The sequence below is a fragment of the Lissotriton vulgaris genome, chromosome 8, assembly GCF_964263255.1.
Source record: "Lissotriton vulgaris chromosome 8, aLisVul1.2, whole genome shotgun sequence".
NCBI classification, from domain to species: Eukaryota; Metazoa; Chordata; class Amphibia; order Caudata; family Salamandridae; genus Lissotriton; species Lissotriton vulgaris.
This window is the reverse complement of record NC_141696.1, coordinates 1204026810-1204052845: the sequence shown is the minus strand read 5'-3', so window position 1 is coordinate 1204052845 and position 26036 is coordinate 1204026810.

The following is a 26036-nucleotide window of genomic DNA, read 5'->3' as shown; positions in this document are numbered from 1 at the left end:
GGAGGGGCGGACCAGGGGAAAACAACACAAAATGGAGGGTCAAAGGCGAACACAGACAGGGGCAGCAAATGCGCAGAGTGTGCAGGAAAAAGAACCTTAAACACACCAACCAGCCTTAGTGTAGCGCTAATTAATCTTACAGCCTCAGCGAGGTTGCCCTATTAATTAAATAAATAAATGCGATAGTGCAGCGCTACACGAGCAAGGCGCTGCAGTGATGCGAGGGTCAGGTACACAGAACTGAGAGTAGGAGAGAAAACGATACCAGCGTGGCAGCTGCAGGTCAGCAGGAGCGTGGGGGAGCAACCGGACTGAAGGAGGGTCCAGGCGGTGTTGTCCTGGCATCCAGTGATCTCTGTCACGACCTGAGTCCGGGAGACTGGGTGTTGGTGCGGAAGCATGTGCGAAAGAGCTGCTTGGATGCTCAGTGGAGAGGCCCTTATCAAGTCATCCTAGTCACGAACACTGCTGTGAAGTGTGGGGGGCTGCCAAACTGGATAAATGCTTCCCATACACGTCGAGTTTTACCACCCTTGGAAGAAACAGCTCCCCTCCCGAATGAAAATCCAGCTGATGTGGCAGGGCCACAGGAGGGGACAAGCCAAGCTGTGAGGGTGTCTGATGCAGCTGGTTGCTCACAATATCAAGCTGAGGAGAGTCAGTGACTCCGAAACTGACTCCGAAAGGGGAAGTTACTATGAAAGTGGTCCAGAGTCAAACTCAGCTGAAGAAAGTTGTGAGCAGGGTGAGCAAGAAGAAGGTGCAAGAGCCAGCAGAGCAGAGGAACAGTGGCCGGAGAGACAAAGGCGACTGAGCTTGAGACTGGTTTCTGAAAGAGACCTTGCTCCTGTGTCTGAGGAATCTGAATTGGATGTAGGCGAAGAAGGGCAAGCTTGTGGAGGTCTAACGAGATCAAGACGAACCAGGGTGCCTTGCCAGAGGTACGCAACTCCTGAGTGGACTTACATTGTGACTGATGCCAGGAGTTCTGAGATCGAGGGGGGTGAGGGCAGTGACAGTGATCAGCACCAATCCTAATATCAAGTTGGATGTGCTGTTTTTGGTGCCAGGACTTGAAATTGAAGGTGTACTGACCATCACAGTGCCGATTCACGATTTTAGAATCAAACATTTTTTATTCAGCAGCAACATATCATTGAACACAGCTGGGCTGCCTACATCCACCGGCCGGCAGAGCATAATCCGACAACATTGAAACACAGCCATGGGGTCTACATCCCGGAGGGCGACCTGGCGAGGATAAACTGACGGCCAGATGGCGCAACCAATTCGTGTGCTGGTACTGCATTTTATAGAAAAGGAAAGACAAACACTAACAAAGAAACAGAAACCTACCCATCCCCTCCAACCTCCCCCCACCCTGGACCCCCTCCCTCCCTCCCCCCCACTCCGCATCAGCCTTGCCTGTGCCTCCGCCTCTGACTCCCCCCACGTCTATGCCCTCATAGAACCATTCCAATCCCCTTATGAGCTCTCCTTCGCCGGTTCCAACGGGATAAGTTGCAGGACCTGCAGGAACTTGGGGCATGTTACCTCCCGCAGATCCTGTGACAGCAAGTGAATAAATGGTTCCCATAGCTCCGCATACGTCTCCCCCTTGCCATCCACACAGAGGGAAAGCCTCTCCATACCCAGCAACAACCAAAGCCGTCTAATCCAATCTCTCAGGTCGGGGGCAGCAGGGGAGCGCCACTGCGCAAGGATAACTAGGTGCTCGGCCAATAGAGCTAGGGCTATCTGCCTACCTCGCAGGGAGCGCAAGGGGAACGCTTTGGGGTGAGGAAGACCTAGTAGCACATGCTCCGCGGCCCTGGGTAATGTAATACCAAATGTGTTGTCTATGTCATCCAGAACGACCTGCCAGTAGCGCACCAGCTTGGGGCAGTGCCAAAGCAGATGCGTCAGGGTACCCGTTGAGCTGCAGTCCCGCTAACAAAGACTCGGGCATTTGGGATCCTACCCATGGATCCTAGCCGGTGTATGATACCAGTAGGACACCATTTTGGCTGACTTGGCCCCCGCCACAGTAGTAGCAGTGTGGTGTGCGCGAGAGCGCACCCTGTCCCATTCTTTGCGTGTCAGTGGGCGGCCCAACTCCGTCTCCCATCGAACCTGCGCCTTGGTGCGCTGTGTATGTGGACGCGTCATAATGAGGGCATAGAGTTCGGAGATAAGTCTGCGGTCATCTTTCTTAAAGACAGCCCAACGCTCTAGTGTCGTCATGGGGCGTGACTTGTCCGCCACGTTAAAAGGCAGTGTGACCCAGTGAGCGACCTGTGAGTAAGGGAAGGCATCTGACTCTCGCAGCTCAAAGTATTCTCGACGGAGAGTGGAAAACGGAATCAGCCCCTCCGACTGGAAGAGGTGGCCCACTCTCTTACAGCCCAGCTCCCTCCAGCGCTGAAACACCGGCGAGGCGCAGCCCGGGGAAAACTCCGGGTTGTCCACTATAGGCGTCAGAGGTGACTGGAAGGTGGTCCAACCCTGTCTGCATGCCAGCCGATCCCACGCAGCCATCGTTAGGAAGGTGACCGGCGATGAGCATAAGCCCCATGCCGTATGTTTATGTGGGAGCCATAGTTTGCGCCAAATGTTGCGGCCCTCCACCGTCTGGTCCATAAATAGCCAGTGTTTACTGGACATTGGCCTGTTCCATTCGAGGATAAAGCGCAGGCAAGAAGCCTGATAGTAAGCCTCTACACAAGGGAAGCCCAGACCACCCTCGTCTCGGGATGCTGTAGCCCGGGCGAACGCAACTCGGGGACGCTTATGATTCCACAGAAATGTGGTGAGCAATCTCTGCAATTTCTTCAGTACTCCCGGTGGGGGGGCGCAAGGGCAACATCTGGAAAAGATAGAGAAGACGCGGGAGGGTCGTCATCTTTATCGCTGCCAGTCGGCCAAACCAGGCCAGCTGCAACCGGGACCAGTCCGAGACAGATTTGACCGTCTGTTCAAGTAGGAGCCTGTAATTGAGGGAGACCATCTGCTGAATCGTGGGTGCTAAACGAATTCCCAGGTAGGGGATGTCCGTGTGGACCCACTGGAAGTCAAAGTCCCTCTGAAGGTCTCAAACCTCCTCCGCCGGCACAGAGAGATTGAGGATTTGGGATTTGGAGAAGTTGACCTTGAAGCCGGCCACCGCCTGAACTCCTGGAGCTCGCAAGAGAGGTGCCTCAAAGAGGAATGAGGTTGGGGGAGTGACAAGATCACGTCGTCAGCATAAAGGCTCACTTTGTGATCTTCAGAACCAAAGTGGATCCCATGAATGGCCTCATTGTCCCGAAAGCGTTGAGCAAATGGCTCCATGTAGAGCCCGAAGAGCAGGGGCGCCAGGGGGCAACCTTGTCGCGTCCGCGCGTGATGGGAAAATGCTCTGATCGGCAGCCATTGACCCTCAACCCCGCCCTAGGGGAGGCATAGAGGCAGCGTACCCAGTTGACATAGGTGTCTCCCAGCCCAAACGTTTTCAGGACTGCAAACATGTAGGACCAGTCAACTCGGTCAAACGCCTTCTCGGCGTCTATGGAGAGGAAGAAGGCCTGCGTACGGGAACGGTGCACCGAGTCAATCAGATGTAGGAGCCTCTTGGTGTTCTCATCCCACCTGATCAGGCTCAATGATTCCGTCCATGAACGGGCTAAGGCGCGCGGCCAGTATACCGGAGAACAATTTCATATCAATGTTGAGGAGCGAGATGAGGCGGTACGAGCCGCACTCCTTGGCATCCTTTCCCGCCTTGGGGATGACCGTGATGACAGCTTCGGCCATAGTGGGAGTCACCCTCCCCGTCTCCCTGAAGGAATTGAAGAGGCGTGTCAAGAAGGGTGCCAGCTCCCCACAAAATTTCTTGTAAAAAGTGGCTGAGAAACCGTCCGGCCCCGGTGACTTGGCCGCCTTCAATCGCGTAATAGCAGAGATGACCTCTTCAATGCGTATCTCCGCGTCAAGAGACGCTGCCGAGCTCTGGGAGAGGGCGTGATTCCACAGGTTGCCAGGTAGGCCTGGACCTGATCGGGCTCGGGGGGCTCACATGTATACAGCGAGTGATAAAAGCATTGAAAGATCTTTGCTATGTGGCCATCCGCCGTCTGTTCTACTGCATGTGCGTCCCGAATAGCCGGGATGGCCGCCTGCTGCATGCGGGCCCTCAAGCGGTGCACCAGCATTCTGCCCCCTTTATCGCCGCAAAGATAGAACTTGTGGCGCAGGCGCAAGAGTGCGTATTCGGCGCGGTCAAGGTCTAGATGCATAAGCATGCGCCTCTTCGTCTCCAGCTCCCTCCAGACCCGTTGCGCCCCGGTTCGCTTGTGGACCGCCTTCAACCCCTGCAAATCGCGCTCAAGTTCTTCCCTTTTCTCCTTGTGCAGTTTAGCTAGCGACGCCGAGACCGCTATACAGTCGCCCCTCACCACTAATTTAAGTGCTTCCCACACCAAGCTTAGTGACATGCCGTCCACATCATTGGTAGCGAGGAAGTGTGTTATCATGTTTTGCAGGTGCTCCACCACTGAGGTGGAATTGAGGAGAGAGTCGCGCAGGCGCCAGCCCCCGGGTGATCGCAAGCCGCCGCCCCCTGACACCTTAACGAAGATAAGAGCGTGATCGGATAGAGAGTGCGGGGCAATCTCCGCCGAGGAGAGTTGGGGCATTAGAGAAGTAGAGGCGAGGAAGTGGTCTAGGCGCGCGTAGGTCTTATGGGCCGCAGAGTAATAGATGTAGTCGTGCTCTAGCGGGTGCAGGGTACACCAAACATCATGTAGCCCTCCTTCCTGTAGCCAAAGCAGACCCCCTTTGGATATGGCCCCAGTTTGGTGGGAGCGAGCCTCTGACCTATCAAGGGACGAGTCCATCACCATATTCAGCTCACCCCCTACCAATACCCAGGGGTCAGGAGATGCTAGAGCGTCCACAAGAGCTGAGGTCAGGAAGGGTTCCTGCTGTACATTGGGAGCATAGAGGGAGCCCACTGTAAGGCGTGTGCCGCCCCACTGGATCCTGACCGCTAGAAATCAGCCCCTGACATCTACCACCTGAGATAGTATTTTACAGTGCGCTTTCGCACTGATCAATATCGCTACTCCCTGCTTCTTCGTAGTGCAAGAGGACCACATTTGAATCGGAAAACGCCTATCCCTCATCCTCTTGGTGTCCCTGGAAAGGAGATGCGTTTCTTGCAACAAACAGATATCACTCTCCGCTCCCTCCAATAGCGACAAAATCGCCGCACGCTTAACTAGGCTGTTAAGGCCCCATACATTCAAACTGACAATTTTCAGATCCTTCCCCATCGTAAAAGCAAAACACAGAAAGCTCTTCTAGGGCTGGGCACACCTCAACTGGACAGCAGTTCATTAAATTTCAAAATGGAGGCATTCAACGGCTGATGCAAAGTCTCCCCCCCTCCCAGGCCCCCCCGACCCAACTACCCACTACTCCCCCCCCCCAGGAACCACCCCAAAAACAAAACCCCCAACAGTCTCACAGCACGCTCCCACGTAGTAGACAAGAGGAGGGAACAATAGTTCGTAACAGAAGTCCAAAGGGCTGGGGGCATGGACTTACCCCCACCAGCCACCCAGATCCTGATACAGGACAGTGTTTTCGGGGAACGTGGCATTACATTACCCATCAGAGTCCATACTTCCAGTCCCTCCGACGCCAGCCATCATCCTGCAGAGATCAGGCATTTAAAGGTAGAGATCAGGACCCCTCCGGAGTCTCCGTAGCCCTTGCCACAGAGGCCACCGCGGCCCCTCTCTCCTTAAGGCTAATGGATAAGTCCGGACCTGAGGGTTTCGCTGGCTTGTCCACCATCTGCCACTCCGTGGAGCGATGACGCCGCCTCGATGGGGAGGACGAGGCCTCCTTCTGGACCTCCGTACCTTCCAGTCCTAACAGTTCACGAGCCACCTCTAGGGATCGCACTTGGATTAACTTGCCCTTCCACTTAAAGACCAGACGGAAAGGATGCCCCCAGGAGTAGGGGACCCCCTGTTCACGCAGGAAGGTGGTGATCGGCCGAAAGTCTCTCTGTTTGGCCACGGTGGATGCCGCAAGGTCTTGGTAGAGTACAGGGCGGTGATCACGGAACTGAAGAGGAGCTTGCTCACGTGCTTTCTTCAGAATCCGTTCCTTAAGCTGAAAATCGTGGACTCACAACAAGATATCAGGGGGAGGTGCATTGGATCCACGGGGGAGGCTGACTCTATGGACTCTGTCCATCTGTATCTCACGGAGGTCTTCCTCCTGCAGGATGTGGCGAATGAGGCTATCAACGTATTTTCGCAGGTCTGTCCCCTCACCTTTCCATGGGACAGCTCTTATCCTGACATTGTTGCACCGAGATCTAATTCTCTAAGTCCTCTGTATGCGCCTGCAGGTCCAGGTTCTGCTCCGTGAGGCGCAGTACATCCTGTTGAAGCTGATGAATATCCTCGGCCGTCCCCAGGTCATGCTCCTCCAGAGTTATGACTCTATGTCCAATGGCGTCGACGTCCCTCCTCACCTCCCTTAGATCTGAGGCCAGCTGAGTCCGCTACTCCTGGATATCCTCCTTTATGGCCGTGAAGAGTTCTCGCATAAAAGCTTTGGTGGCAGGGGCTTCACTGTCATCCGGAATATGGTGCTTGTCGGTCACTGGCGCGGGCCTCAAGGTCGCGGCAGAGTCATGAGACCCGGGGGCTGCTTCGTGTGACGGTCCCCCTCGTCCGGACAGCCCGGACACAGCACCCAACTCGGTAAGGGCCTCTCGCCAATGGCTCCACGCCGGATCTTCGTGCCCGCCGCCTCCTTGACACCGCTGCCGAGCCGGGGCGTCTCGGCGCAAGCCCGGGTGGGAGGGCTCAAATGTGGGCCCGGGGCCCTCTGTCGCAGGCAGGGCCCGGGATAGCACGCTGTCCAGGGGTTCACCCAGTGTATGGCGCGCTGTGAGAGCAGGCTACTTCAACCGCGTGGCCGCCCACCAGGGTCACTCCGCCGGCTCTTAGTCGCCAGTTACTCTCTCTTCGGGGGACTCGGAGGCAGGTAGGCCCCTCTGGCGTGGCCGAGCCCCGATCCTAGGGTTCCCGGGGCTGCAGGCGTGCAGTGCGGGGCCTCCTATGCTCGGCCCGCTCCCCGCGCGGCGAACCACCTACCCGGCTCCTCGGGCACCGCTCAATCTGTCCTGATGTTACTCCAGGCAGCACCGCTCGGCCGCTCCACTCACAGCCTGAAAAGCGCGAGCTCACCAGCACTGCCAGGGCTCACGGCAGCGGCCCGCTAGAATTCAGCGTGGCGCCGCGGTGTCCATCAGCTCTCCGAGCAGGCCTTCTTGGTTGTAGCCTTACGCGCTGGGGACTCAAGTAGCAGCCCGCCGGAAGCAGGCTCCGGCAACACAAAGCGCAACACCCCGGTCGCGCGTCGATGGAAGGCCGCGCCCCTTAGGCCGCTCTCAATGCCTCCACGAAGCCGCTCGTTTCGCGGGGAACCTCCAGGCAGCGTCCAGGTGCCCAGCGACGGCCGCGGCTCTCGGACAGGGAGCTCCGCAGTGCTAAAAACAAAGCTAGATATAAAGCGGCGACGGAGGGACCGAGCAAGACGTCCTACTCCCCCAACGCCATCTTGGCCACGCCCCCCCCCCCGATTCACGATTTTGAGTAGAATTCATCACCTGATTTTGAGTTGACTGCTTTTCCCTACGTTTGGTCTTGAAATATCATCTCAGGAATCTATTGTTCTTCGTCTTGAACTTTTGGAATGTGTGCTAGAAGCGGTTGGCACAAATCTTATTATGGATGATTGAGACTTTTCTGTAAATAAACTTGTTTTGACAACCTAGGTCCGAGTGGAAGAAGAAGAAATTTAGGGGCTTCCCATAGAGGGCGAAGAAGGGTTAGGGTTGTCTTTGAAAACTGTAAATAAGGAACTGAAATTCAAAGGGGACTTCCAGCTTCTAAAGTGTGGTTCGAACTGATTCAAGTAACTGAGGTTGGAGAGAAGAGACTGTGAAGGTTATTGCCGAGCAAGAGAAGATGCAAATTGTCCTGAGACCATGGGGGCTGGAAATCCGAATCGTAGAGCTAGGTGCATTTTAGGCACACTTATAAGAGGAGTGATACTCTTCACTATTCTGGTAGTTGTAGTTTCGTATTTAGTATCACATGAGCAGGCAGTGGAGGTAGAGGGAACACCTACACCTACTACTCCTAGCAAAAAAGAGGTAAAAATAGGAGACGAAAGAGCCTTGCTGCTAGAGGAGAGTTGTAGGTTACATGCAGATCTGTCTAGAGGCAATTTCAAGCTTATTACGTATGCAAAGTTGTTGTATGAGTATATTGAGGCCATGGATGCGAAAGATTGTTATGTGTGTATGCAATTGCCTGCTTCTGTAGATGAGGGTATTAGATACCATCACCTTCCATTGACTTGTGGAATTTCATGTAGTTTGCTGCTTTGCATTTTTTATGGACGAAATCATTTTGCGTATTTCTTTTCGAATTATAAAGCTGTACTTCCTGAAGTACCTGCTTACAATCATTTGAATAAGTATGATTATTACAAATCAGAAGACAGACTTGGGATGTATTTTATTCCGACTCAAGAGTAGGATATGTCTTATGCTCATCACCATAATCTGACATGTTTGTAGTCAGACACAGAGAAGAAATTTATAGAACAAGTGGAAGATAGGTACCGGAGGCAAAAGCAGTTACGAGATTCAGGACATGGTAAAGTAGATTGGACCGATGAAGAAAGGTTGCACAAGTCAAAAGGAAGTTATGGTCCAATAGCTCTAGATGAAGTGCAGAAGTGGAAGTTTTGCCTTCATAGACCACAGACATATTATGAGAATGTGTACATAGGTCATACCACGTGTGAGCATACTTTCACTTTGGAGTTTTATTCAAAGGACTTTTTGCAAGGTGTGGTGCAGGTTATTCTGACTGTGTATTTTGTTTGTGGGAGGAATGCATATGTGCGACTGCCTGAGAAATGGTATGGAACGTGTTATCTAGCAATCATTTTTCCCAAGATTTATCATACGGAAGATTTTGAACTTTTAGAAGGAGGACAACATGTGAGAGTGAAGCGAAGTGAAAGTGCAGGAGCTATAGTTAGAGACATTTTTGGAGCACAGATACCAACTTTAGGAGTGATCATGAATGATGTGAAAATCAGAAGGTTGGCAACTGTTGTGGATGAGTTGTCGATGAATACAGCTATGTTATTGGTGTTGGTTGAAGGTGAGATGTTGTCGATAAGGACTATGGTTTTACAAAATCGTCTTGCTTTAGACGTCCTTCTAGCAAAAGAGGGAGGAGTCTGTAAACTTTGGATGGTCCAAGAATGTTGTACTTATATACCAGACAACTGTAAATATCTGGAGAAATATATAAGCAACATTACTGCAATCTATAGTGAGATTGAGGATCTGACTGAGGAAACTGTGTGGGAAAAAGTTGGCAAAGGGTTTGGCAAAGTCGGGAGTTGGTTTGCAAACCTTGGAAAGAGTTTTCTTGGTTTTGTGTTGAAACCCCTTATCATAGTTGTGGCATGTGTGATTGGATTGTGGGGTTTGGTACGAGCTTATAAATGGTACAGATCAAGCAGACTGGAGAGGTCATTGAGAATTCAAGAGAGGCGAATGGAGAGACTGCAGGACAGTCAATATCGAAATCTCAAGAACATGGAGTTGCTTAAGAGAGGGAAAGAGGCAACAAGCTCTGTTCAACTCGGTTCTTTCAATGAGGGTGGTGTATTGTGTGATGACACAGGTCATCAAAGACGGGAACTGAGAGAGCGCTTTATCATTTTGAAAATTGTACGGGGGCATCATATCTCCCGTAGTCAGCACCCGCATATTTAGAGCATATACTAATGTGTGTTTTTAGAGATATAACAGTAGGTTGGTAATTAGGGCAACGTGTAATCAATGTATTCATAACGTTGCAAATTAATGTAGAGCCTTAACAGGAGTGTAATGCTTTATATGAAGTAGAAATGCTATTAAACGTGTGTATTGCAGGATTAATAATGTGCAAAATGGCTTAAGGTTTGGGTCGTGCACAGCCTCGCCTTAAATTCTTGCTTCTTGGGAATGTTTCCGTGCTCTTAGGTATCACTCCCCGCCTGAAGTGTGAACGAATAACTGGTAGGTAGCAGTGCTTTGATTCATAGGACTTCCATCCAGCGTCCGTTAAGGTGTCCTTGGATCCCAGGCACCTTTTCGCCAAATGTTGCAGATGGACATTCCTCTGGAACCTTCTCGTCCTCACTCCTACCGGCCTAACTTCTAAACAATGGATCTTCCTACCTAACGAGCTCCATGGCCTTGCAACTGCAACTGAAATACGCTAGAAGCAACCTTGTGCACATCCAAAGTTAAAATTCAATATTCGCTGAGAACAGCACCCTTCCCAACAAGCAGCTATTTCACAAGAATAACCAATGTTATCTAAATAATTTACAGTTAGGCCTCCACTGGCTTTTCTTCATGTCCCAGGCTTTTACGTGTTTAAATGCATTTCTAAATGATTCTACATTATAAGCAATGCACTCTAATCCATTACAAAGACATCTTTACATTTCATTTCTAAACGTAAGTACTTCTCTACATTAAAACATCACATTCTATCTCCTACACGTGCAACTCTTCATATGGCACATTATTAAACCTGGTAGGTAGCAGTGCTATGATTCATAGGACTGTCCCCAAGGCATTGGAATATTGCTGGAAATATCCAGCTGTTGGTGTTAAAAGTAAATCTTTACTCCGATTTTCTGTTGTAAATGTTCATTTATTTGTGTTCGGGCTTCTGTTGAAACATGTGTTAACTTTACACAACGTTCATTTGTTGTATTCGACAATCTTCATTTTAACCAATGCATTTCGACGATAAATTCCGCCTTCATCAGGGTAATGTTCTGTAAACGTTAAACAATAATACCAATCAATACATAGCTCTCTCCCACATTATCATATTGTTAAATATTCGACTTTAAGCGCTCCCACTACATATGTCCTCTCATTACGGGCTTCCTTTATATTCCCACTGTATACTAAACTGTGTTACACCCTGTCCGTTATCAAGTTATAAATCTGCTTTCATGTTAGGATGTTACCTCCGTGGTTGTTCCCCTTGTCTATTTAAAGCTGGTTCCTGTCTCCGGAATGGCGCATGCAATTACCCCCTGGTGTTCTGTGAATCTAAACTTCACTATGGGTCTTCCTACTGCTCTGAACTCATTTAGCTCATCTTACTGCTCGTTTGATGTCAAACGCTGCATAAGCTCCCCTTGTCTCACTCGCGCTATAACTGCTTTACGTTACTCGCCTCCCGCTTTTCTGCTTACCGTTCGTTCAGGCTCGGACGCCTGTACCAATTCCTCTCATGTTTCTCACTTGCTCTTCGCCGCGCTTCTACTTCCTGGTTTGTACGTTACGTGCTAATGCGCGCATGCGCGTAATTGCTACCTGTCTACTTGCGTCTTTTTTTTTAAAACATGACAACATAGAAGTAACTTTACTCAAACCTGTCTAGTTTGCTGAACCTGGCTTCCGATGAAAGAGTGAGGGAATTTTAAATCTGCCCTGGCCTTCCCAGCTACCATGTAAAGCACTCATTTTGAGCCGTTTTCTTACATGAATTATCTGGTGGTTCTAGTCAATGTATAATGTTACTTATCATAAGTAGCACTGAAATTCAACCCTATTGTTTAATCCATTGGGTTTTAAACTGTTCAAATGAAAAATCCAATGAATTTCTCATTTGAGCAAGTTGCTTTTATTCTCTTGAACTTCCTTCTCGGTGACTTCTTCCAAAACGCATGCCCTCAATTGGCTGATGTGATGTTTTTGTTCCTGAAAGTGTACTGCCACTGCTGACTTCAGTGCTTTAGTGCGAATGTTGCTTTTATGTTCATTTAATCGTGTCTTCAATTTTCTCTCCGGGGGGTAATTGCATGCGCCATTCCGGAGACAGGAACCAGGTTTAAATAGAAAAGGGGAACAACCACGGAGGTAACATCCTAACATGAAATCAGATTTATAACTTGATAACGGACAGGGTGTAACACAGTTTAGTATACAGTGGGAATATAAAGGAAGACCGTAATGAGAGGACATATGTAGTGGGAGCGCTTAAAGTCGAATATTTAACAATATGATAATGTGGGAAAGAGCTATGTATTGATTGGTATTATTGTTTAACGTTTACAGAACCTACCCTGATGATGGCGGAATTTTCGCTGAAATGCATTGGTTAAAATGAAGATTGTCGGATAAAACAAATGAACGTTGTGTAAAGTTAACACATGTTTCAACAGAAGCCCGAACACAAATAAATGAACATTTACAACAGAAAATCGGAGTAAAGATTTACTTTTAACACCAACAGCTGGATATTTCCAGCAATATTCCAATGCCGTGGGGACAGTCCTATGAATCATAGCTCTGCTACCTACCAGGTTTAATAATGTGCCATATGAAGAGTTGCACATGTAGGAGATAGAATGTGATGTTTTAATGTAGAGAAGTACTTACGTTTAGAAATGAAATGTAAAGATGTCTTTGTAATGGATTAGAGTGCATTGCTTATAATGTAGAATCATTTAGAAATGCATTTAAACACGTAAAAGCCTGGGACATGAAGAAAAGCCAGTGGAGGCCTAACTGTAATTTATTTAGATAACATTGGTTATTCTTGTGAAATAGCTGCTTGTTGGGAAGGGTGCTGTTCTCAGCGAATATTGAATTTTAACTTTGGATGTGCACAAGGTTGCTTCTCGTGTATTTTAGTTGCAGTTGCAAGGCCATGGAGCTCGTTAGGTAGAAAGATCCATTGTTTAGAAGTTAGGCCGGTAGGAGTGAGGACGAGAAGGTTCCAGAGGAATGTCCATCTGCAACATTTGGCGAGAAGGTGCCTGGGATCCAAGGACACCTTAACGGACGCTAGATGGAAGGATGCCATGCTGGAAAAATCCGAGCTTGCCCCCACTCCGCTGCTCCTGCCCGCTGACTGCCTGACTGCCTGAGCTCTGCTCTGCTGCCTCGTTGCTGCCTTCTGTTAACTTTTCCCCCCTTTCTGCTGCCTCGTTGTTGCCTCGGTGTATTCTTTTTCCCCTCTGCTGCTGCATTCGTTTTTCCCTTCTGTTTTGCCTTTTTGCCTTCAGTGTACATCTTTCCCCCCTTCTGCTGCCCTCCCCCTACCTTGTGTGCTGCTCCCTCCCGCTGGACGACCCAGCCGCCGCTGAGCCACCCTCAGACCTCCTTCCCGCCACAGACCTCTGCCGACTCCACCCCCCTCCTGCCCATTGGCCGCCCGGCTCCCGCCACCCAGCTGACCGCCCTCCCGGCTCCTTACTTATGACGCCCCCTGAGCGACCGCGCAGCGGACGCGCGCAGCAGGAGCACCGATTGAGCGCTGAAGGAGCGCCAAAGGTAAGCCCGTCTACGCCCGTCCGCGCCTGGACCGCGCCCAGCGCCAGGACCCCTGGTCCCCGCAGACACCAGCCCACCCACCGGACCTACAACTCCACCGAACTCAACGCACTCAACACCGGCCGAGTCCCGAGATGCCACCAAGCCACCCGAGATGCACCCACGGACCCTTCAGCTGCCACTCCTGCAAGTTCACCTGCAACCAGACCTACGCTACACCAGCACCCACCAAGCCGAACACCAGCAGCAACCACCTCAAGTGCATCCTGCTCAACACCCGCTCCGTCCACAGGCACGCCATCGAACTCTGGAACCTCCTCGACACCACATCTCCAGACGTTGCCTTCCTCACGGAAACCTGGATGAACGCCTCCTCAGCGCCCGACATCACCATCGCCATCCCGGACGGATACAAGATCACCCGCAGGGACCGCGCCAACCAGACGGGAGGAGGCATCGCCATCGTCCACAAGAAGACCATCCGCATCACGACAAACACCGACGACACCCTCACAACCGCCGAACACCTGCACTTCCAGATCCACACCGACCTCAAGACCACCCTTAGAGGCACCCTCATCTACAGACCCCCGGGACCACGCACACAAATCAGTGAAGACATTGCCGACTTCGTCAGCCCGCACGCCCTCCCCTCTGCTGACTACATCTTCCTCAGGGACCTCAACTTCCACCTGGAGAACAACAACGACCGCAACACCACCACCCTGCTGGACAACCTCGACAACCTCGGTCTCAAGCAGCTGGTGACCTCCCCTACCCACTACGCCGGACACACACTTGATGCCGTCTTCTCATCCAGCAAGGACATCGTCTTCAGCCACACCACCGGACTCCACTGGACGGACCACAGCTGCGTCCACTTCGGCTTCAGAAGAACCACGACCCACCACCACCAGCAACAGGTTGCTCGCAGAAGCTGGAACAAGATCACAGCCGACCAGCTCGCCGCATCCCTGAGCCAGGGACCACCCACCAGCTCAGTGAACCCCAGCCAGGCCGCCAACAACCTCACGAAGTGGATCAGCAACTGCGCAGACGACCTCGCCCCTCTGAGGACCCCACCTAGCAGACCCGGCAGCAAGAGAGCATCCTGGTTCATCGACGAACTCAAGAGCTCCAAGAAAAATTGCCGAACCCTCGAGAAAGCATGGCGCAGAGACACGACACCAGAAAACATGACCACCCTCAAGCTCGCCACCCGAAAACACCACCAACTGATCCACGCCACCAAGAAAACTGCATTCAAGGTACGACTGGACAACAACGCACACAACAGCAAGGAACTCTTCAACATCGTCAAAGAGCTCTCCAACCCCAACGCCGGAAACAACAACATCACCCCATCTCAAGACCTCTGCAACTCCCTCGCCTCCTACTTCCACAACAAGATCGCAGACATACACAACAGCTTCAGCACACAACCGACGCACCCCACGACCGCACCAACGCCCCCCACCACCACCGTCCGCGCCTGGACCCCGATCACCACCGAAGACACCATCCGAACGATGAACTCCATCCACTCCGGATCTCCAACCGACCCCTGCCCTCACCACGTCTTCAACAAGGCCAACGCTGTCATCGCACCCCATCTGCGGGACATCATCAACACCTCCTTTGAAACCGCCACCTTCCCGGAGAGCTGGAAGCACGCCGAACTCAGCGCTCTACTGAAGAAACCATCAGCGGACCCCACCGAACTCAAAAACTGCCGTCCCATCTCGCTCCTCCCGTTTCCGGCCAAAGTCATCGAGAAGACCATCAACAAGCAGCTGGCCGCCTTCCTCGAGACGAACGGATCCCTCGACCTCTCGCAGTCTGGCTTCCGAGCCAACCACAGCATCAAGACCGCCCTCATCGCAGCCACTGACGACATCCGAGCCCTGCTCGACAACGGAGAAACATCGGCCCTCATCCTCCTGGACCTCTCCGCGGCGTTCAACACTGTCTGCCACCGCACCCTAGTGCAGCGTCTCAGCAACGTCGGAATCCAGGAGAAGGCACTAGAAGGGATCATGTCCTTCCTCGCCGGAAGGACACAGAGACTCCGCCTACCCCCGTTCAGCTCAGAAGCCACCGAAGTCATCTGCGGCATTCCTCAAGGCTCCTCGCTCAGCCCCACCATCTTCAATGTCTACATGAACCCCCTTGCAGCCATCGCACGCCAACACAACCTCAACATCATCTCCTACGCCGATGACACCCAGCTGATCCTCTCCCTCACCAACCACCCCGCCACCGCCAGAGCCAACCTACACGAAGGGATGAAAGACGTAGCCGAGTGGATGACGAACAGCCGCCTGAAACTGAACTCAGACAAGACGGAAGTTCTCATCCTGGGCTCCTCACCCTCTGCCTGGGACGACTCCTGGTGGCCCCCTGCCCTGGGCAGCGCACCCAAACCAACAGACCACGCACGCAACCTGGACTTCATCTTGGACTCCTCCCTCTCCATTGCCAGACAAGTCAATGCCGTCTCCTCATCAGGCTTCAACATCCTGCGCATGCTACGTAAGATCTTCCGTTGGATCCCCACCGTCAGGAAGACGGTCACCCAGGCCCTCGTCACCAGCCGACTGGACTACGGCAACGCCCTCTACGCCGGAACCACCGCCAAGCTCCAGAAGAGACTCCAGCGGATCCAGAACGCTTCAGCAAGACTCATCCTCGACATCCCCCGACACAGCCACACCTCCGGACACCTGAGAGACCTGCACTGGCTCCAGGTCAACAAGAGAATCACCTTTCGCCTCCTCACCCACGCACACAAATCCCTACACAACCAAGGCCCAAGATACGTCAACAGCCACCTCAACCTCTACACTCCCACTCGTCAGCTTCGATCGACCAGCCACGCCCTCGCCGCCGTCCCCCGCATCTGAAGAGCCACCACAGGAGGAAGGTCCTTCTCCTACCTGGCCACCAAGACTTGGAACTCCCTCCCGACCCACCTCCGCCTGACCCAAGACCACCTCGCCTTCAGGAAGCAGCTCAAGACCTGGCTGTTCGAGCAGTAGCGGATCCCCCCTCTCCAAGCGCCTTGAGACCCTCCGGGTGAGTAGTGCGCTATACAAATGTTTTTTTGATTTGATTTGACCTGCCCAGAGGGGTGTGCCCTGGGCGTATCTACGATTTTGGGAGTTTTGTATTAGGGGCAGACACCGAGGGTGGAGAGCAGATCTTGTCAGGAGGTTGCTCGAGCAGGATGTAGGCAACTTAGAAAGCGCTGAGGGAACTTAGGGCAGAGTGGGGTGTAGGAAGGAGCATCTTAGAATGAACTCAGTAGTTAGACTACTTATTTGAGAAACGTGAATGTACTTCTTAGGGAGTCTTCACGGCTGACACCTTTACTCTTGCCTGAAGGGGGTTGTTAAGTAGGGATGTCATCTTAGAGTTAGTGTAGGGACAGATTAACCTTTTCCTTCCTTTTTGTAAATGCAGTCCAGACTTCAAATAGGAACTGTAATTGGATGCCTGATGTTCCTAGAATTGACTTTGCTTTTCATTCTGAGTCGATTAAGACTCCTTCGTAGGATTATGTTTGTATTAGTGCCAGTCTATTTCTTGAACCTCTTGCTGAGGTGTTTGTATGTCCAATTATTTTTGGCTTTGTAATAAACTCTTACCTTTAGTTCGGAGTCAGTGGTTCTTTAAATTGGATTTGATTGTTGATTTACAAAGCTGTTTAATCACAAGTTTGGAAGCCTCCCCTCTACACTTTTTAGCAGGCAAAAAGGTCCAGTCGACCTGTCTTGGGAGTCTGGAGAATTGATAAGGTAAAAATCTAGATAAGAATCCCAGCCCCTTCACTACAATGATCCACTCTTGCAACCTAGCTCATGGTTGCAGCGGCGTCATGGCCAGACTACAGCTAGGGTGAGGGGCAGCGGGTTCTCGTGGCACGCTATGGCACTAGTGACAAAGCCAGGTTGCTTTCAGGGTATGTCGGAAGAGCCAAGTATTTGTCAACTTGCTGAGTCTGGAGGCCTAAAGGGCTAATGCGCCCACTACAGGGGTGCTGGGTTTTGACTGCATGGTCCCAGGTTCAAACCCCAGTGGTGCCACTCAGACTCGCTTCCTTCAGAGGTAGACAACTGAGTACTATTGGTTGGGGTAGAAATAAACATCTGTGATGCAGTGCCGCGATGCCTACGGGTGAACGGGCACTTTACAGATAAACATATTATGTTGGTAATGCGCCAAGGAGAAAGGCTCATAGAGCCAATGCAAAGTCATGACATAAAGAAAATGAGAGCTACGTTCTGAGTAGGGAGCCCCGCAGTCCATCTATGATTGCGGGTACATTGGAGCGAGGCGCTGCAAGGGCAGCAGGTGGTAAAGATGGCCTAGCCACCTGAAACAAATGGTGCCAAGAAGGTGGCAGACGGTGAAAGGCACAGTGAAGTACTGGGTTTTAAGAACCCAGCGGTGCCAGGGAACACACCCGAAGACTTCGAGTCCTTCCTGTTTCAGACTACAGAAACACAGAGTCTTCTAGGTGAAGTCAAAGATCGTATTTATTGGCTGCAGCCAGTAACAGATATCCTAGAAGTACAACACGGTGTATGTTCTCAGGAGACTGCTCGATCTTACAAAGCCAGCCTTCTCTTTTTATACAAAATATTATGCTTTAGGCAAACATTCCTTATTTTACAGTTGACCATTCACATATTTTCACTACAAAGAAAAAGCAGAGTCATGATGACAAGCCCATATTTCAGTTTGTTCAGTCCACAATCAATTATCCGGCAAGGCCCAATATTTTCATCAGATATAGACAGACCCCCAATAAAAACGGGCACCTCCTCCTCGTAAAGCAAGTCATAAAGAAAGAAACAGGGACAGTTGTGTGTGAGATTAGGCATGGTTTGTGTGCGATGAAAGGTTTTTGATATGTTGTGCTTCGATGCTAATCTCATTCGGCCACTGGGAAAGGAACTGGCCGAACAGGTTTGGCTTCAGGCAGTGGACTCAGCTCGCCCAGGTCACAGAGGAGTCAGCAAAGATGTACGTGTCCTTCCGACTCGATTTTGGCTTTAGTCATTTGGCCTAGGTGAGGACAATCACAAAATGGCTGCCGTTCACAAAATGGAACCCGAGGGTTCAGGACGGAAACTCCGATTTCAAGATGATTTCATCACTCGAATATGACGAAAATGCTTGTACATGGTATCTCAATCATTCTCGGTCTGCTGATACCAAAATTGTCATGATACGACGATGTTTATAACACAGGTCCAGAATTTTCAGTACTACAACAGAAACTGACCAAATCCAGAGAAGGAAGGAGCGCCTCAAATTCAGTTTGGCATTTGACGCGCACTGTGTTGGTTGCACTGTGGTTCAGCGATGATAGTTATAAATGGGTGGAGCACTGCAGTGGCATCAGCTGGTCAAACAAAGTTTCCAAGCCACCGGAATCAACCGGTGCCCCTAAGGTGGCTGACCGGGAAGGGCATTGATGCAGAACAAAACCAGCAGAAGTAAGCAGTGCTTAAAAAAACACGGCTTGGCTTTTGACGTGCACTGTTTTTAGGTCGACCATTCAAGACCTCTGGTATATACTTTAGTATAAACTTAAATGTCTATATACTTTGTGAGCTCTGGAAATCAGCCCTAGGACTTGTCTGCTTCTGCTTAGAGACTTTTTTTTCTGTTCAACTGCCTGCCTTGATAGAAAACGACCAGTAAAATACCAGAATTGATTTCTGCTTGTTCAACCACCGCTATTTAACTGTCTTGATAGCAAACGACCAGTAGAGGTCAGTAAAACACCAGAATGTATTTCTGCTGAGGGACTTCGAGGCAGATTTACTACTACTGGCGCATCTCTGCTAATCAGCAGGGATGCGCCAGAAGAGTTGCGATGCATCTGCCCACCCGTACGCCACCACTGATGCACCACAATTACAATGCGGCGCACTGTGGCGCACTGGTGGGCAGATGCGTGTCGCATCCCCCCGTCGGAAATGCGGCGCATTGCTGGAGTTGCGTCGCAAGCGCAACGCAGCTCCAACAAGGTTTGGGGTGCCCCAATGCCTAACATGCTGCGTCAATCCTTACGCCTGCTTCAAGCAGGCGCAGGGTTTTGACGCAGCATGGCCTTAAAAATGACTGAGTGAAATCTTGTAGATTTCACTCAGCCACTTTTCGGAGGCGCAGGGCTTCACAACGTGACGCATCTCTCAGATACGTCATGTTATAAATACCCCGCAGCATGGCGCTGGCTTTGCGCCGCCGCTGCGTCATAAAAGTGATGCAACTGTGGCGTAAAAGAGGCGCAAGGGGCTTGTAAATTTGCCTTGTGATTTTTTTAATTTTTCTGGCAACTGCCTCTCTTTAACTTTCTTGATAGAAAATGACCAGCAGAGATCAGTTAAATATCAGAATCACTTCAACATTCTCTAGATTCCAGCCCATAGAAATTGTCTTCCACGAGTACCCACAGACAAAATATTTATTTTCAAATCTTGCATTTTCAGTGATATGATCACCGAAGGCCCTGATTTTATGTTAAAAACAGAGCTTTGGACTATTCCATTTCCCGCTGAAAGGCAATATTTCTCCCCATGTGTTTCCATATTGGTATGTCACTAAGTTTGGTGCTTAGTTTCTCTCCATGTTAAAGAACAGTAAATGTTTCAGCACCAAGGCTAATATGCTGCATAGCTAAATACATATAATGTCCCAAAGGCAAGACTGATTGCATTGCAAATGCTTGTTTGCAACAGGAGGTTACTGAGAGTGCTCAGCCACTTGCACGCCAGTGGCTGGACTGGTAGGTATGACTATGACCTGGTATGTAAATCAGGTGATGCTTTTGCAGAGTCAAGGGTGAGTTGGGCTATAGAGTGTTGGTATGTAGCAAGTGAACAAGGAATGGGTGAAAGGATTAGGAGCATGGTAGGGGGGCACATGCATGAGAGGAAAACAAAAACAAAGCATTTTCACCTAAGTAGAGAATAAATCAAAAGGATGTGTTTTACAAACCAGCAAAACCATAGGTCAATTTGTGATAATTAAGAGGAAGGTGTTTCAAAGCTGAAAAATAATATATAGAAAGATAAAAACCCCATCAAAGGTTGCAACATTACCGGATATACTTAATCACAAACCAGAAAACACCCGCAAATAAAGATGATATGTTTCTAAATATTTTATTTATCATAAAAAGTATAAGAATCAAAACATTAAAGAGCAATTAAACATTGTTGTAATCATCTCTTATTTGGAACGTTCCTTCCCCACCCCCCCAAGCTGTCCCAGTTGATTCCTTCCTTGCCATTGTTTGCCAACATTCCACAGTGCCCTCCAGCTGACTGGAACGTGTGGTGGTGTGAAGACGAATAAAGAAGAGTTCTTCACTTACCTACTTTTTGTCTTTGTGTGTGACACTGGCGACGATTTTCCAGGTGGGGACGGAATACCCCCACCCCCAACGCATACTCCAGCTGTCTTGATAAGAACGAAGTTCAAGTGAGTACCTCAAGAACTTATACTCTTCCCACGTTCCTATGCAATGTGGTTGTGACATTTCTTATTCGACCGCCTCGTTGATTTCCTCTTCATGGGAGTCTGATTTCATTTCTCACCCCGCCTTCCAGCGAGCGCTTGCTGTCACTTCCCACCACACTATTGTCGAAACAAAATCCGCCTGGGCTACCGCTGGCCAGGCATGGATGCCATGACTGAGAATGTAGTGAAAAATTGTTTGGACTGTAGCCACAGTGACAAGATACACCAAACCCGCAAGCCTCCTCTTTATCCAGTTGAAGTTCCTGACTGTCCGTGGTCCAAGTTTGCCCTTGACATAATAGGTCCCCTCAACCTAAAAACATTGAATGAAAGCTTCTTCTTAGTACTAGTGGACTATCACACTCATTGGGTGGTTTACAAATGTGTTCATCAAATCGACATAAGATTTCTCACACAGTTCTTTGAAGGCGTTTTCTTTGAGGAGGGCATACTTAACACCCTTATTACAAACAATGGAGTGCAGTTCACTTTGGATAATATGAGAAAGTTTCTCTCTCACAGGGACATTACTCATCACAAATCAGCTCTGTATTGGCCCCGTGCCAATGGATTAGTGGAGCTGATCAACTGCATGTTCAAAGAATGCCTTCAGAGGGCATAAGTTATGGGGACACCGGCCCGATCTGCCTTAATGGAGACAATTTGGGCTTATCGCTCAATTGATCGTTTCTTGCATTTGTATTGCTCACACATGTATTCTTCTTGTGTAAAGTGATCTTTTCTTGCATTTGCATTCTCACACATTTCTTCCTCACTCTCTCCTCGTTTTCCCTTTAATCTTTTCCTTGCACACCTCCGTTCTCTCTGCTGTACCTTCTTTCCCCTACCTCTTTCCCTTTCAGCTTGGTTCCTTTTCCGCCTTATGCAGGGAGGTGTGTTGTTATCTCCTCTTATTTGGTACATTACTTCCCCCCCCCCCCCCCCACCCCCCAACCTGTCCCAGTTGGTTCCTTCCTTGCCATTGTTTGCCAACATTCCACAGTGCCCTCCAGCTGACTGGAACCTGTGGTGATGTGAAAACGAATAAAGAAGAGGTCTTCACTTACCTACTTTTTGTCTTCTTTGTCACACACATCCAACCCTGTAGAGTCCTAATACAAACAACATGAACCTCTTAAAATATAAATCTCATGAACACATTTCAAAACATTTCCATATACATAGATACTGTAATGATTATATAAGAGGCTCTTGTTAAACTGTCGACAGTTTTTCCTCAGTTTTGTATTAACTTTTTGTTGTATGCTGCTTGTGTGCGTGTCAGCACGCAAGCTTCTAGAATGTAGAATGTTGCAGCTCCGTTCTGGTCAGTTGGAGCTGGACTGTCCGTGTGGGCGGTTGGTGGTTGTTAAGCTGTACCTACCTGTTTAATAAACCTACTTGATGAAGACTACGTTTGGTGTGGACCTCCTATCTTTGCAACATACTGGCGACAGTGGGAGCAACCCTCAAGAAATATGAGTCTTCAGGTTTGAAGGAGGACAGCGTTCACATGTGAGCCAACTCGAAGTAAGACTTTGTATTTTTTTTAAATTGAGTGTATGCGCACTGATAGCGCCAGCGGCGGGTTAAAGAAAGCTTATAGTGCCTTGATAGCACCTGCGGCAGTGTTAGAGTATCATAAACTAAAATATAAAGCGAGAGCAAACAAGGCTCCGTGTCCCTGCACTGCAGCGGTTATTGTCAGTGCACTTGATGGCACCCGCGGCTGGTATACCATGGTAAAAAGCAAAAAAAAAGGAAATTTGTTCTGCTCCTTTCTTGAAACCTTTTGTTGTGGGTCAAGAATGTATTGTTTCAGTGGATGCATGTAATACTGGTTTGGGGGCAGTTCTGATGCAGAAAGGTTTGGGTGAAGAAAGTATTATCTCGTATGCTTCAATGACATTGAAAGGTGCTGAGTGTAACTATTCTACAATTGAGAAAGAGTTATTAGCGTGTACCTGGGCAGCCCAGCATTTCCGACAATTTTTGTGGGGCACTAAATTTGTGCTTAGAACCGACCATAAGCCATTAGTGAGTATGTTGGCTGCGGGAGGTGGAAGGATTCTGACAGCCCGTTTGGCCAGGTTGGCGGCCAAACTACAGGAGTATCGATGCACTGTAGAGTATATCCCCGGAAGACTAAACGTGCATGCTGACTGCATGTCCAGGTTAGCTTTACCTCATCACGAAGTTGAACACTCTGATGAGTGTGACGTAGCTTACACCATGAAAGACATTAATGTGGATGATACAGAAGTCATTAGTGAAAATGTTTGGGAGGAAGCAATGTCAGAGGACAATACTTTGGGTTTGGTTAATACTTATCTAAAATGTGGTTGGCCTGAAGAAAGGAAGTTGTCGGGCGAAATAAGTTCCTACTTTAAGGTTAAGGATGAGCTCATGTGTTATAATAACATCATCACCAGAGGTGACAAAATCATTTCTCCTGTGTCAGTCAGGGAAAAATTAATTAAGATTGCTCACGAGGGTCACATGGGCATGTCCACCACCAAGAGGAGGATAAGAGAGTACTATTGGTGGCCCTCTTTAGATGCCTTTGTGGATAGATGGGTCAGGAATTGCGTATCTTGTTCCAATAGTGACAAGAGTGTTAAGCCACTGTCCGCCTCGATCACTCCCATTGAGTATGCAGAAGGACCTTGGAGAAGGTTAGGGATTGATATCATTGGTCCTTTAAATTTGCCTGGTTGCAGGGAGGTCTACGGTCTAGTTTTAATTGACTATTTTTCGAAATGGCCGGAGGTCAAAATTGTTGAAAGAATCACCTCCAGGCAGGTCATTGATTTCCTTAACAATGTATTTAGTCGGGAGGGCCTTCCCTCTGAGGTTATTTCAGATAATGGAACGCAGTTTACTAGCAGTGAGATTGAAACATTTTTTAAAGATCATGGAATATCTCACAAGAGGGTTTCCACTTATAACCCTCAGGCAAATGGCCAAACCGAGCGCTTTAACAGAGTGGTCAAAGAATCCATTCAGTTAGCGGTAAGGAATGATTTGAATTGGAAATAAGCATTATGTGCCACCTTGCTTACATATCGCACGTCACCTAATTCGGTGACGGGGTGTTCCCCGTTTGAACTATTAAGAGGTCGCAAACCTGGATCTAAGTTGTTACCTTGGTGGTTGAAATCTAATGGGCCCATTGTGTCACCTTTCAATGCCAAGGAAATGGGAGAACGGGTCAAGATTTATCAAGAGAAAATGGGTAAATGCTCTGTGAAAAGCGTTTCACGCCACAAGGTCAAAGTTGGTGACCTTGTGCGTGTGAAATTTGGTAGTTCGTCTGCTAGGAATTGGGCTAGGTGGTCGGATCCTGTTAGAGTGATTGAAGTGTTTAGCAAGGCTGTACGTGTTGAAGGGGGGAAGATTTGGAATTTCAGACGTGTCTCCATTGTTAGATCTGACAAGTTGATGATGAATGCTAGGAAATGTCTTTCTCATTCTTATGCTGAGGATAATGAACAATTGTTTTTAGATGATTTCAATTCTATGCAAAATCCACTGTTGTCTCTGCCTATTAATTCTGATGTACCTGTTGTCACCACTCTTGGCCCGCAGGAGATTTTCAATGACTCTGATGGTTTAGTTGATGAAATAGGACCTGTGGCTCAAGATGAGTCAGTGCAAAGAGCTGTGGATGTGGTACCCAGAAGGAGTGTACGTGTTTCGCGTCCTCCTGCAAAAATGAAAGATTACGTTTGTTCTTAGTTTGTTTTTTTTTTTGTGGTTTTTTTGTGTGTTTGGGGGGGGAGGTGTGTTGTATGCTGCTTGTGTGCGTGTCAGCACGCAAGCTTCTAGAATGTAGAATGTTGCAGCTCCGTTCTGGTCAGTTGGAGCTGGACTGTCCGTGTGGGCGGTTGGTGGTTGTTAAGCTGTACCTACCTGTTTAATAAAAATACTTGATGAAGACTACGTTTGGTGTGGACCTCCTATCTTTGCAACACTTTTAAACTGTTTTTAATCAAAAGATTGTTTTAATAACAAAAGCATCTTATATATTGATAATGATGAGGTAAAAATACAGCTTAAACAGACACAAGTTGCAACTCTTGGGCAACCTCAACATCAGCTGAGCTGGGCTAGCTTCTTTCATTCATGAGTCGCCCTAGCGATAGTATGCACTCGGGCCCACCTTGCAAGCCACCTGCAACGGAGCTACACTAATTAACCCATGATTAGGACGGGCACATTTTAAGTATTTTGAGGGGGCCTCCGTGCAGAACAATATTGAATTCACAAGCGTGTTCATCCCCCTCTTGTGGGCTAGGCCACTGAGCATGCACAGACACAATCGTCCAAAGCTAAAGGTGGTTACAATCAAGAGGGATAGTGAAGGGTGTTTCGAAGTGGGAACACAGCAGCAGAGCACTAATAGTAATGCAAAAATCATGGTAACACCCACCCACGTAACAAGAGTTAAAACAATCTGTTAAGAACTATTCAAGCTCATCAGGGAAAGACAGCAGACCAGAGTTAGCGGTTCAGAGGGTCCCTGAAAGACTAGAGCTATGAACCAGAGCCTACTCTGCCCATGCTTCAAAACATTTCTGACCTAAGATATTTCGGCAGTTAGAAATCAAAATCACCTGTTGTCGGGTTCATCCCTATCAAGTTGCATTGGGGCTTGGTTACGCAGTGGTTCACACGTTCACTCTGTCAAAGAAAAATCCAGTAACATGTGAGGCATTGTAAGACCACCTCGTTCTATGCAAGGCAACAGGGGATGTTTAGCTGAAGGAATGCAAGTTAATTACACCTGACTGAAGGCTTTTGCACAACAGCGTAATGTGGCCAGTACTGATCATTTTGCAGTTCCCTTTTCCGTTAAACTTCCTGGCACCTCTTCCACTAGATCAACCTTAAAGCCTACAACTCGGAATTGGTCCAAACTTAATATGCCTTCTCTAAATAAAGTGCTTCGAGACAATATTCCTGCTTTCAATTCTTCTCCTGACCAAACTCAACTTAGTGTGCACTCAGAGTTCTCTGCAGCTACTGACCCTGTTCTACCTCTTGTCTCAAAACCACA